This window comes from Octodon degus, unplaced genomic scaffold (genome assembly GCF_000260255.1).
Source record: "Octodon degus isolate 3935 unplaced genomic scaffold, OctDeg1.0 scaffold00177, whole genome shotgun sequence".
NCBI lineage: Eukaryota > Metazoa > Chordata > Mammalia > Rodentia > Octodontidae > Octodon > Octodon degus.
In genome coordinates, this window is record NW_004524753.1 from 3,121,290 (window position 1) to 3,135,591 (window position 14,302).

Here is a 14,302-nt window from a genome sequence, read left to right on the forward strand (position 1 = left end):
TTGTATGCCTCTCTGTATTAGATGTTACTGTTTTCCTGATGACTTTGTAATAACTGCTTACACAGGAGATCTGTATACCCATGTTTATTGTTGCTACTGTTCACAACAGAAAATATACAGAATCAATTCAGACTCATATCAGTAGATAAATGGATAAAGAAAATGTACATTTACCCAATAGAATAGAATTCATCCATTAAAAAGATTTCCTACCATTTGCTGGAAAATCGATGAAAAGCAGGACATTGTATTAAGTGAAATAAGTCAGACACAGGGAGATAAGCGCTGTATGCTCTGTCTCATAGGTAGGTGTTGAGCCCGTGAGAATGAACAGTAGTAATTATTAGCAGCTAGGAAGAGTGGGGCATAGATGCAGGTCAGATAATGGGCACCTTTCAGCATGGAGGCAATAAATTCTAGCACTCATAATAACCTGTGGCATAATTTATTATTAAGTTGAATAGATGAACTCTTTGGGGGATACCAGAAATCAAACTTGGAACCCTGCACTTGCCAGGCAGGTGCTTATGCCACTGAGCTATCTCTCCAGTCCCCTTGAACTTTCCTAACACAAAGGAGCAATAGGGAGATGGAAATGTTGACTACCTGATTTAGTCAGCATAGAGTCTCTACAAGCCCTGAAGTATAACACTGTCACGCAAATATGTACAATTGTGTGTTAATCGAAAGTCTAAGTTTAATAATACATTTAAGGAGATGGAGGGCCAGCCAAATAGCTCAGTGGATTAAAAAGCCTGCAAGCAGATGCAAGGGATGGGGGTTCGATCCCTGGGCTTGCTGTGCCGGCCCCACCCCAGGGCACACTGAGATGGCAATTGAAATTGTGTGTGGTGGGGCGCGCTTGTAATCCCAGCTCTTGGGAAGCTGTCAACAGGTGGATTACTGTGAGTCTGATCTAGTAGTGAGACCCTGAACCCTGTAGACCCTTCCCTAAAATACAAAAAAAAAAAAAAAAGGAGATGGAGATTTTAACTACCCAGATTTGGTCATTGTACATTATATATAATATTAAATCATCACATTGTATTTTATGCACTTGTCTTTTTTATTTTGAAGAGTTAAAAAAAAAAAGCAAAAACAAATAGCCAAGACAAAGGCAGAAATAGGACAACATATAGCAGTACATATGTTACAGATTTTAAGATGAGATTAACAATGGTGGTTGTCTTTATTGTGGGATCTGTTGCTCAGAATAACAGAAATAATTACACAAAATTGAATAAATAATTGATTATTAGTGCTTGCTTTCAAGAAACCTTAACTTTTTCTATTTTCTTGTCATCTTTACTTTTTAAAAAATTTTGTTATTTTATTTTGAAGAGTAAAAATAGAAGCAAAAACAAATAGAAGAAAGAAACAAATTAACATACAAAAATACATAATGTTACAGATTTTCAAAACAGGAATAACTAATTTACAATAGTTGTTATATAATTTGTTTTTATTGTCAAATTTGTGGCTCAGATTAACAGATATAGTTATGCAAGACTGGGGAAATAATTGAATATTGGTACTTGCTTTCAAGAAATTTTAATTTTTTTCCTTGTATTTTTTCTGTTTTAATTGATTTTAAAGAGAGTGTAATAACTGATGAGACATTAGAAATGGTACACATTTAGAAGACCAAGATGAGAGGTATTCAACCATGGATTTTGCATTACACATTGCTGTCCTCAAGGTAGTTGCTGAGATCCCAGATAACAGCGTACAGAGTTAAGGTGAAGAGTCTAAACATTAACTGCTATTTTCAAATAAACTGATAGAAATTATTAGAATAATCATTTCAGCCATTCTGTATATATACTTGCATATATACTTTTCTCCTTTTTCTCATCTTCATTGTTTAAACCTTAAGTTTAGTTTCTCTCTGTTTTATTGTATCTATTAAACCTTTCAAGTTTTATTTATTCTTTCAGGTTCTTACACTAGGGACACAATACAATATTTACACATGTGGGTCTGATTTATTTCACTTATGGGTATATCCTCTAGTTGCATCCACTTACCTATGAAGGCTTCAAGTTTCTCTTTATAGCTAAGTAATACTCCATTGTGTAAAAATACTACACCTTTTTCATCCATTCCTCAAGTGATGGACATTTTGGTTGTTTCCAAGATTTGACTATAACAAATTGTGCTGCTATAAACATGGTGCACATATATCACTCTGGTATGATGATTTCATTTCTTTTGGGAAAATACCCAGAAGGGGAATAGCTGTATTGAATGGGATTTCCAGTTCTAGTTTCTTGAGGAGTCTCCACACTGATTTCCATAGTAGTTGTACCAGTCTACTTTCCCACCAGCCCCTTCGCCCCCTCCACAGCCTCTCCAGCATTTGTTATTAGTCGATTTTATTATGATAGCCGTTCTTTCTGGGGTGAGATGGTATCTTTTTTTATTTTCTTTTTATTTTTTAGTGTAATTTTAATTCTTACAAATGTATTCATGTTCTTACATATTTAAAATTTAAATAAAAAAGCAGCATTATAAAGAAACTAAAATTGATTAAGTATAAAAACAAACCTAATTCTATTTCAGAGGACTAAATTAATTCAAAATGTTTTTTGAAAGTGCTTTCAAGGGGCCAGAGAGATGGCTCAGTAGAATAAGTGCTTGCCTGGCAAGCACAAGGGCCTGAGTTCAATCCCCACTTCCACAAAAAAAAAAAAGAAAGAAAGAAAGTGCTTTCAGGAAAGGTAAATTTATTTATTTATTTGTTTTTCACAACTAAACGGTCCTTTATTTACACTTTTGTGAAGTTAGTAATACATGACACTAGGTTGCCTAGCAACTGATAGCTAGCCTTAACCAGACAGAATGTTCGTTCATCTTGAGATGGTATTGCAATGTTGTTTTAATTTGCATTTCTCGAATGGCCGGTGCTGTGGAACATTTTCTTATGTATTTACTTGCCACTTGTATTTCTTCCTCTGAGAAGTGTGTATTCATCTCAGATGCCTATTTTCAAATTGGGTCTTTAAATTTCGGGGCCCTAATTTTTTTTTAGTCCTTTATATATTCTAGATAGAAGACATTTGTGTGAGTGATTATTGGTTAAGAATTTTCTCCCAATTTGTGGGTTATCTTTTCACTCTGTTGACAATTTCTTTTGACATGCAGAAACTTCTCAAGAAGGGAATATCCCAGCTGTTGATGCTTTAAGTATTTCCCATACAGTTTGATTTTTGTTCATGAACTGCTTGCTTACTCTTATGCCTTCAAGATTTCCATCTACTTTTTCTTCCAGGAGGCTTAGTGTTTCTGGTTTAATGTTTAGATCTTTAATCCACTTTGACTTTGGTGCATGGTGATAGACTTGGCTCTAGCTTTAATTTTCAGCACGTGGAGAGCCAGTTTTTCTAACACTATTTGTTAAACAGGCTATCTTTCTTCCAGGGAACATGTTTGGCCCCTTTGTCAAAGATAAGATGGCTGAGTGTGTTTGTAGTTGTATATGCATCTTCTAATCTGTTCCATCAATACTTGGATCTGTTTTTTGTTTGTTTGGTTTTTGCCAGCACTATGCTGATTTTATCATAGTAGCTTTGTAGTATAATTTCAAGTCAGGGATTGTAATGCATCTTGCCTTACCTTTGTTGCCCAAGATTGCCTTTGTTATTCTAGGTCTTTTCTAGTTCCAAATAAATTTTAGGAATGTTTTCTCTAGATTTGTGAGGTACATTGATGGTATTTTGATAGGGAGTACATTAAATCTGTACAACAATTTTGAGAGTATGGCCATTTTCACAATGTTGGTTCTTTCTGTCCAGGAGCAAGGACTATCTTTCCATTTTCTGAAATCCTCTCCGATCTCTTTTTTCAGAGTACTGTAATTTTTATTGTATAGAGCAGATCTTAACTTGAGAATTTGTATTTAAATTAATTCCCCTGAGTTCTCTGGGCAACTCGACTTCATACACCTGGAGTCTTCCAGGCAGACTAACTCACCCCAGTTACCTGCTGTCATGAGGTTTCTCCTGGAGGTCTGGGCCTCTATCTGGGCTCAACTGGGCCTAGCAGTACACCTCAGCTCACTGGGTCTTGATCTACTAAACTCGAACTTTACTGACAGGACCTGGCTTGGGTCTGGTTGCTGTATTTGGCTCCTCCCAGCTGAACCCAGTCCAAGTGGACAGCTAGGCCCCACTGGCTGCTGGTCCCACGGCTCCTTCCTGGTAGACCCACCGTGGTGAAATTGGCCCACTGTGCCCGGTGGCTTCCAGTCCTACAGCTCCTTCCGGGTGAGCCCACCAAGGTAGAGTGCTGTATTTTGTGCATTTGTACTATGAAACTAATTTTTAAAGAACATTCAATCTTTATCATAGTTGCTTGAAACTCGACTTCACTCTTGTGTCAGTAAGCACTTTGTTACTGTGACAAATACCTGAGCTATACAACGTAAAGGCAGATAGGCTTATTTTGGATGGTGATTTAGAGACTTCAGTCCATCTTCATGAGGCTCCAGTGGGATAGGCCTGTGGTCAGGCCGGCAGAGGACAGTGGAGGAAAGCTGCATTCACGGCATCCGGGGAGCCAAGAGCTCTTAGAAATCTCTCTCATTTTCATCGCCCATCCTATAGTTTGTCTCATAGTACTGCAGTCAATATGCGCATTTTCCTACTGGATTAGGAGCCAGACTGTGGGTCTCTGAGTCCACATGGCTCACAGGGCTGATCAGCTGTTTACTGAATAAAGGAAGGAGCACTCTGGAGTAAGAAGGTCCACGAGGGGCTGTAAGATTGCAGCCTGAGTGGGAGCCAAATCCTCATCCCAAGGCTTTGGGAAAGTTAGGTCTTAAAAGTAGGCAGCCCCAAGCAGACGGATTGATGCAGATTTCATAGTAGAGACGTCTGTGGGCAGTCAGTATCCGAGGCCCCACCATGGATGTGTATCAGATCTTTCCTTAAGCTCATCTCCAGGGTTTAAATGGTCTTGGGCAGTGACACTGCACTGACACATCCACAGGAAAAAGCTGCTGTGATTTGTGACTAGATGTCCCACCAAAGCTTCATGCACTCAAGGGGCTTTTTCAGAGATGGCTGAATCTAGTATGTGTAATTCTGGGATTAAGGATATATGATTACAAAGATGCTAAACACATTCATGGAATAAGGACAGCCTCTTGAATAAATGGTGCTGGAAAAACTGGCTCTGCATGTGCTGACGATTAAAAATGGACCTATATCTTTCACCATGCACTAAACTAAATTCAAAATGAATCAAAGATGTAAATATTAAAACAAGCATTAAATCTGCTAGGGAGCTTGTTGGTTAGCTCAGTTGTTTAAGCGCCTGTTTAGGCAAACCTAGTAAAGCTCGGAGGACCGCGGTTCTATCCCCAGCTCCACATACCTTACCAGACCCAGACCCGCCATTAAAGCAGCCTGAGCAAGCAAAAATAAATAATAAATAAATAAATAAATAAATAAATCTGCTGGAAGATAGAGTAAGTAAAACTTCTCTGTCTCTCTCTGTCTCTCAGAACTTTCATTAGGTGGAGTATGGGCAAAGGAAAACCCCTGAAACTGTTGCCCACCCCGTTCAGGACAACTGGAATAGAGAACCTTGTGCTTGAAGATGCGCTTACACTACAGTAGAGGCAGATCTTTGATTTTTAAAGGGGAGCTGATCGGCTTATTTTTTCTGAGGCCTAGTTCGATTATGTTTTAAATGGTTGGCTAAAGGATGGCAGATTCTAGGAACAGGACCAGATGCAAAAGCCCTGGCTCCATGAGGACAAACAGCTCAGATTCTTGTTAGGCAGGTGATCGTCTCTGTTATTCCCAGATCAAGATCTGGTAGTAGGGGGAGCACGACAAATAACAAAAGGATCAGTTTCTCAAAAATAGGTATAAAGTAATTACAAGCAAAAGAAAGTCAAAGTTCACAAGGGACTGAGATAAGTTGTGATTCTTCATTGATACCTGACCCGAAAGCCCAATCTGCCTTGTGGCCATGTGGAAGATCTGATGGCAGAAGGGGTGCAGGATTTCTTGGTTACAGTGAAAAAGGACTGGATGGGGAGAACAGACTTGGCTGCCAGTTGCAGCCCTGGACTTCTATTACATTTACAGGGCTTTTTTTTTTTTTTTTTTCAGGGATTGAACTCAGGCCTTTGAGCTTGCCAGGCAAGCTCTTATTCTACTGAGCTACATTACATACAATAGCGAGTCTAGGAGGAGACTCTCCACAGAGCTTTAGGAATCTAGAAAAGGACACCGGGCTGCCAGACATACACTCCCGTGTTCTCTCCTGCCCAGGATAAGCCCTGCTCTGGAGCCCACCCCTTCCTCAATGGTCTAGTTTGTCCAGTACAGAGAGTTGCAATAGGTGGGTTTGGAGGCTTGAAACTTGGGCTGCAGGCAACTGGGCTGGCTGCATTGTCCTGAGCCACTCTGGGCATCCTGTGGAAGGTGGTGGTTTAGCAGCTGTGAATGGGGCTGCTGGTGGGCCAACAGGATGTGCAGGAACAGTGCGGGGGCATAACTGGGGACAGCTCCAGGGGGCAAGGGGCCCGTGGAGCCCAAGGCTGAGGGCAGGCTAAAAGGTGGAGGGGTCCCTGCATGAAACCCTTGCTTGTCAAAAGCCTGTGTCTTGTTGTAGACAGAAGCAGTTGTAACTAGTAGGCCGGTGGTCACCTGAAGGCACTGGTGCTCCTTTGCTAGGCCCAGAACTAGCAGATGTGTTTTGTGCCTGTGAAGATCTAGAATAGCCGCCCTTGGTGTAGTCACCTGCTGCTGTCCCGTGGGTCAGGTCATCATAAACTGTGCTGTAGCTTTGCTGCTGAAAAGGGGTGGTGGGGGTGCTGAGGTTCACACCGTGCTGTTTGGCTGAGGCTTGAGGGATGAACATGGTAGGCCTATATTGGAGGGCACTGGGGACACCAGTGTAATAGGGAAGGCCAGTGTAGCTATAGCCAGGTGGCAGCACAGTATTCAAAAAGGGCTGCTGGGCTGTGTGGTGGGTCTGGGATGGGCTCTGCTGTGGCTGAGCTAGTGTGGTGGGAGGAGCTAGAGATGCAGAGTCACCTCGGCCAAACTTAATGACATCACCTGAAATACGGGTTATTAGCCAGGCTCCCATCTCTGCTGGCAAGGGCTGTGGGTGCAGCAAAGGGAATTCTATAGTAATCCATAGGCAGCCGTGACCACAGCATTTGGAGCCATAAATTGGGTAGGCAGGAAGTAGTCCTCTGGGGCCCATGAACTACTGGTTGTACAGCAGGGGAGGTAACTGTTACAGCACCCAGCTGTGGGCCCCTTCCCCATACCCTTCCCGATGTTCCCAGATGCACCAACCACAACTGTGCTGCAAAGATTAAACCTTGACTGTCTGCATCCAGCTGCTTATGTATATAGCTTTGTTTCAGCTTGCTTCAAGGACTCTACACTTTGCATTTGGAACACCCTGGCCCAGCCAGGGATACTTTATGACCCCTCTTTCCCCATTCCTGCGTACTCTAAAGTCCCTGCCTCCCCAACCATCGCTGCTGTTCAGGTCTGCTGAGCAGCCCAGCACATGCTCATTGCCATCAATAAACTACCTTTTGTGCCAGCTAACTTGCGTGTGGTCTTGTGTGGGTCTGAGGATGCCTTTTCCCAACAGCTTTGCTGTCAGTAACCCTTGAGGCAGGTTTTGGGGTGCTTTGCCTGAGGTCACCAAGGGCACAGCCCTGCCAGTGCTGCTGGGATTGCTCACAGTGGTCCCACCCAGGTGGAGGCTGCTCCCTGTGCTCATGCTGCCAGGTGCCTGACACTTGAGGAAGGGGCACTCGAACAGAATGGTGCTGCTGTGGAGAAGGTCGTTGAGGACTGGATGGAAGGGGATTCTCCCCACTGGCATGTGTGTGTGCTATGCTCGAGACTGCTGCCTGAGCAGAGGAGAGGCTTCTCGGGTGGCTGGTGAGTGAACTGCTACACTGAGAGAGGGGGCTGCTGGACAGGTCACCAAGCTGGGATGAGGAGGGCAAGCAAGCCCACAGATGGGAGGGTGGAGGGAGGATCTGTTGTCTTGGGAGCTGGGACAGATGAAGTAGTGTCTAATGTTTGCTGACTTCAACCACCACTATGTCCATTAGGGATGGCTCCTGGAGCTGATCCTGGTGGACTCACAGAGCTTTAGTATGCGATCCTGCTGTGCACAGCACTCAGGTCGTAAGAGGAAGATGTCATCACAGGGCTAACGGAGCTCAGGGGTGAGCTGTTCAGACTGGAGGAGGCAATGGCTGAAGTTGTGCAGGCAGAGCCCTGCTTAGCACTGGTCATTGGTAGAGTTACATAGAGGATCACTTGAAGACTTCCAATACAAGCTGATGGGAATCCAATTACTATTTTCACTGCTTGGAACTGATCGAAACCGAGAGAGAGAGAGAGAGAGAGAGAGAGAGAGAGAGAGAGAGAGAGAGGATTCTGATCCAAATTCCAGGGCTCCAAACTGAACATTTAATCCTGTGACATCTGCTGAGCCAGGCGTTTCCACTGCAGAAGGTGGAATCTTAGAAGCTGAAGATACTCACCACTTAGGGAGTTTGATGTGTTTGGGTTGTAGTTGGTGGGCAGATACAATGCTATTTTTGACAGCCATGTTAGGAAGCTGCAAAAGTTTGTTCACAATGGAAGCACTGTCTCCAGGTGTGGACTTTCAGTGTTTTGCCTGGGAAGGAAAGAACTCCAAGCCGGGAGGAGGAACACTGGTTGCTTGGGTCTGATGCTGCTCTCGCTGGCTCAGCTGGCTAAGAACAGGTGAGTATCCAGAACTCAGTTCAGGCTGAGACTTGAAATCAAAGTGACTGAGGACTGAGCACTGGCACACTGAGGGTTTGAGGTCCCAAGAAGTAGTAGTTGTTGAGGAACTTGTACTATTGGGAACTTGGGGTGGAGGTGAGCTTTCAGGTCCAAAACCTGGCAGCTGGTGATATTTGCCAATTTTGATGGTGTAAGCTCTCCAAATCCTGAGCCAAGGACAGGTGACAGGTGTTGAGGAGAGTAGGAGGGGGCAGCAGGTGAGCTGACAGGCCCTGGTGCTGTGTGTTGTGTTGAGATTTTGTGAAAACAAGGGCTTGGCCAAAGCTCTGCTGTTGGGAAGTTCCAAAGGAGCCGACTTCTGACACTTGACCTGGAGGAACAGGCTGCTGGAGCAGGGATACTAGGTCAGACTGTGCCTAGGTGTGACGTCGTTCTCTGCTGGAACTGATGAGGCAGTAAAAACTTGTTTCAGAAAGATCTTCAGTCCAGTCATGTGTTGTCCACTCCTCCACAGAATTTTTCCAGGCGCCTGTCAGTTCATAAGAACTTTTCTTTGGCAGATTTTGGGTTATGTTGCAAGCATGTGTTGCCAGTTCCGATCCTTCACTTGCACCATTCTGAGCAGCTTCCCAAACTACTACTTTTGTCCCACACCCATCTATAGATGAATAATCTGAATAGTCTGCCGGATTAAATGCCCATGTGCTTTGAGTTGAGAACCGCCCTGATCCTCTTTCTCTGCTTCGTCCAAATCCTTGAACATGGGCTCACATGCCCCAGTCTGAAGTTTTGTCTCCTTGATTACAATCAATTCCATTCTCTTCCCCGCTAAATTCTCTGCCACATTTGCTTCCTTTTCCTTTCTGGTTGTTGTTACCATGTCCACGATTTGCTTCTCTTTTGCTTCTCTCTATTCTCTTTGTTTTCTGAACTTTCTTTTCCAAAATTCTTTTTCTTGCCCCCTACAGTCTCCTGAGAAGTGGTATCTGAATTCCCTCCCCAACAATATATTAATAGCTTTGTTGATATCTCCATTACAGTCACGTAGAGCCACTATGCATTCATCCTGACTCTTCCCTGTCACTTCCATAAGCTGCTTAACTTTAGCTTCAAAATCAGAATTGTTTTTATCGAAGATCACTTGAGCAAGATGCATTTATTCAATTGTGGCCTGAGCCACTTGTTTCTGTGCTTGTGTTGCCTGTATTGTTGAAACCTGTTTTTCCCCCAAGCACCACAGCAATGGTCATTGCTCATTGAAGTCATCATCTACAGTGTATACAAAATGTGTGTATAAAATAGAAAATCGTCTGTACGGGGTTGAGGCTACACTTCCCAGAGTAGGTAAAACTCTTGATGCTTTGGTAGAGGCAAAAACTTTATGAATAAAACCCTGATCACACAGGAACTACCACAAAAAAATCAACAACTGGGATCTCATGAAAAAGCTTTTGCACAAGAAGAGAAACCAGCAAAAGAGTGAAGAGACAACCACAATGTGGGGAAAAAAATTTGCCAGCTGTAGCTGAGGCAAAGGATTACTATCAACATATAAAAACTCAGTAAGTCAGCTCTCCCAAATTTATTTGTGTTATTTATTCATGTATTTATTTATTTATGCAGGGTCTCACTGCACAGCTTGGACTCACAGTGATCTTCCTGTTTTCAGCCTTCCTAGTGATGAGATTACTGGTGTACACCTCCATGCCTGGACTCCATCACCAGCTCAGTGCGCCTGGGGGTGGGGCTGGCGTGGCATACCATGCCAGGGATCGAACCCTGGCCCCTGTACTTACCTAAGCAAGTGCTTAGTCCACTGAGCTATCTTGCCAGCCCTAGATCTCCCAATTTTAAAGACCCAATCCAAAAATGGGTATCTGAGATGAATACACACTTCTCAGATAGATACAAACAGCAAAGAAGTATATGAAAAAATGTTCAATACCACTGGTCATTTAAGAGATGCAAATTGACTGGCACAGCATGTGGTATTGGGGATCAAACTCTAGTCTTTGTGCTTGCCAGGCAGATGCTTAGACTGCTGAGCTATCTCCCTAGCCCAAGAGATGCAAGTTAGAACAATAGTGAGATTCTATCTGTCCCAGTTACTCTTCTGTCATTGCTGTGACAAATACCCAACACCCAAAATGAAAGAAGGAAAAGGTGTTTTTATTTATTTTTTTATTTTTGTGGAACCGGGGATTGAACTCAGGCCCTTGCGCTTGCCAGGGAAGTGCTTATTCCACGGAGCTATCTCCCTGGAAAAGGTGTTTTTAGCTCACAGTCAGTCCATGCTCAGCTGGCTCCAAGGCAGAGTGGCACATGGCAGACAGCAGCCCTTCACGGCAGAGGCAAAGAGCAGGTAGCCAGCCTCTCTCCCCTCCTTACATTCTAAGGCAAATTACCTGCCCCAGGGCAGGTGCAGCACCCAAACCCACAAAAATCAATGAAAAGGGGCTGGGGAGATGGCTCAGTGGAATAAGCGCTTCCCTGGCAAGCGCAAGGACCTGAGTTCAATTCCCGGTTCCACCAAAAAAAAAAAAAAAAAAGTTAAAAAAATCAAAGACAAACTCCAGAATTTAGATTTTTCTGTTTTGTTTTTGTTTTTGCTTTTGTTTGTTTGTTTTTTGGTGGTACCAGGGATCAAACTCAGGACCTTGCACTTGCCAGGCAAACATTTATTCCACAGAGCTATCTCCCTAGCCCTCAATCACAAACTCCAGAAGCTGCCTGTGACTGCATGAGGCTTTGTGGGGACACCTATACACAAACCATAACACCATCTCACCCTGGAAAGAATGGCTATGATCAAGAAATCAACCAATAAAAAATGCTGGAGGTGCTGTGGGAAAAAAGGAACTCTTCTCCACTGTTGGTAAAAGTGTAGACTGGTGCAACCACTGTCAAAACACTAGGATTGAAGGTCCAATTTGGCCCACTATTCCCCTGCTGGATCTCTTCCCAGAAGAACTAAAACATACCACAGTGATATATGTGCACCCATGTTTATAGCAGCACAATTTTTAATAGCTAAATCCTGGAAACAACCCCAATGCCCATTAACTAAGGAATAGATAAAAAAGATGTGGTCTTTTTATATAGTGGAGTACTGCTCAGCCATAGGGAAGGATAAACTGGAGACTTTTATAGGTTAATGGATGCAACTTGAGGCTGTACTCAAAGTGAAATAAACCAGACATTCATGTATAAACAGTGTATGTCTCCCTATTGTGAGAAACTGAAAGAGGAAATAAAATCCAAAATGTACAATAGGATATTGTAAAATGGAAAGAAACTTCAACTGTAAAGAAAAACCAGGATAAGGCAATGGAGAAAAGGGTAAAGCAAACAAAAATCATATATAGGGATAGTTGCATCACTAATTTCTTTTACTTCATTGAAAAGAAGGGTTTGTGTAAATATTGTTTGGGCACTTAAATGCCAACATCCTGTACTCTCAATAATTACAGGTAACAATACATAATGTATTAACTTCTATATTGTTTTGATTTTTTTTCTCTTTACAAAAGAAGGGATGTATGGATACTAAATCAGTACACTGATTGGTCTGGCATAGTTCTGGCTGGGAATAAGTGTGAGGTCTATACACAGCCTAGGGTAGGAAACCTTCTACGAATGTAAGGGACAGAAGAGCCTTGTCTCCAGCCCTTGTTGCTTTGCTACTGTCTGAGCACCATGAGTGTTTCTCCCTCTGAGGCCCTTCTGCCATGCGGTGCTGCCTCAGAGGCAGCCAGTTATGGACTGAAACTTCTACAAACTGAGCCAAAAGAACATTTTCCCTTTTAATTTTGGTGTCAGGTATTGTATCTTGGCAACAGCAACACCCGTATTGCCAAGTTCCTACATTACTTGAGACAGAAGCTATTTGTTTGGTGAGACACATATCAATTAAATCGTGTGGGCTCAGCTTTGTCTTTGGAAGAGATGAATATTTGAAGGGACACGGACAAGCTAAAGTCACCTTACTGGTCTACAGCAGCCAGCAGAGTGCCATTGTTAGAAGGTTTCCTACCCTAGGCTGTGTATAGACCTCACATGTCATAGATGCTCAGTGAATACTACAGGAAAATGATTTTTTATAGATAATTATTCTTAGCCATTGTATGTAAAATACGACTTTTTAAAAAGTCTCCCAAAATTTTTGTTCTTAACTTAATGCTTTTAATATTAATATTGAGAGTGAATATTCTAAATATAATGTTGAATCTCCATGGAATATACAGGCTATTTTTAAAACTTCATTTTGCATTCTTCTTTTCAGCAGGATTTATAATAGTAAAATCTTGGAAGCAGCCTGTATGTCCATCAGATGGGTAAAGAAAATATGGCAGTTATGCATTGTCTTTGTTACTTTTCATATTGTTTGGAACAAAGGCCTGACATTCACAAGTTAAGAGGAATGCTTTACTTCAGCTCACAGTTTGTAGAGGTTTCAGATCATAGTCAGTTGACTCGAAGGCAGAGTGGCAAGGCAGAGAGACATCAAGCAGAAACAGTTTATGATGTACCAGGCAGGAAGCTGCAGCAGGCTGCAGCTTCCCTTCCTTCTTTTCTCCTTACATTCCATCCAGGCTATAAATCTATTGATTGTTGCTGCCCACATCCAAGGTGGGGCTTTGATTATTCCTATCCAGAACTGGCTAAAACTATCAGAGGGCTAATTTAATGGCACCTACCCTTACTCCTAGTAGCACACACCTTAGATCCAGCCAGCTCTGAAGAGCCCCACCTATGAGTGTATAAGGCTTGGGGATGGACATATAGACACAATAAGTTCCTGACTTATTCGAGTTGCAAGCTTTCACAGATACAAGTGGACCTCACATTATAAAATTTCATAGTTCCAAAAAAAAGTCGCAGAAGTAGCTCACATCTGCTGATATTGTCACAGTCGTGCTGCTTGTGCTTACTGTACAGTGAAATGGTGTGTAGTAGCACAGCACATCCAGAGACTTACTGTATTTGTATTTGTTTTTTTTTTATGCTTTGCATCATATATTTGTGTCAAAGGTGTATAAGACTCACTTTGTTACACTTACAAATGAATCTAACTTACAAGTGTTCTCCTAGAACAGAACTTGTTTGAAAGTCAGGTACTTAATATACAAGCCATGTCACACACAATGGAATACTAGTCTACCATAAAGAAAGAGAAAGCTAAAAAAAAGAGAGAGAAAGCTGAGTCTTTTGTAGGACAATGAGTGCACTTTGGGACCATAATGTTGAGTGAAATAGATGAAACACACAAAATTAAATGCCACACTGTTTGTCTTATGTGAGAAACCCAAAATGTAAATAAAGAGCAACATAAAAGACAGATAATAGGGGGTAGGGAGGGCTAGGGAGAGAGCTCAGCGACATAATTGCCTGCCTGGGAAGTACAAGGTCCTGAGTTAGATCCTCAGTGCAAAAAAAAGAAGAAGTAGGAAGATAGATTTTTCTCAGAGAAAAAAATGATCTTTCTCAGAGGGGAAAAATAGAAGGAGGAAAGAAGGGGAGGGTAGGGGATGAGA

At 42.4% G+C, this 14,302-nt stretch overlaps 1 pseudogene; it reads right to left on the reverse strand.

The window, feature by feature from the left end:
• Positions 1 to 6,323: 6,323 nt before the first annotated feature.
• LOC101575527 lies at positions 6,324 to 10,037 on the reverse strand (annotated as a pseudogene).
• Positions 10,038 to 14,302: the final 4,265 nt, after the last annotated feature.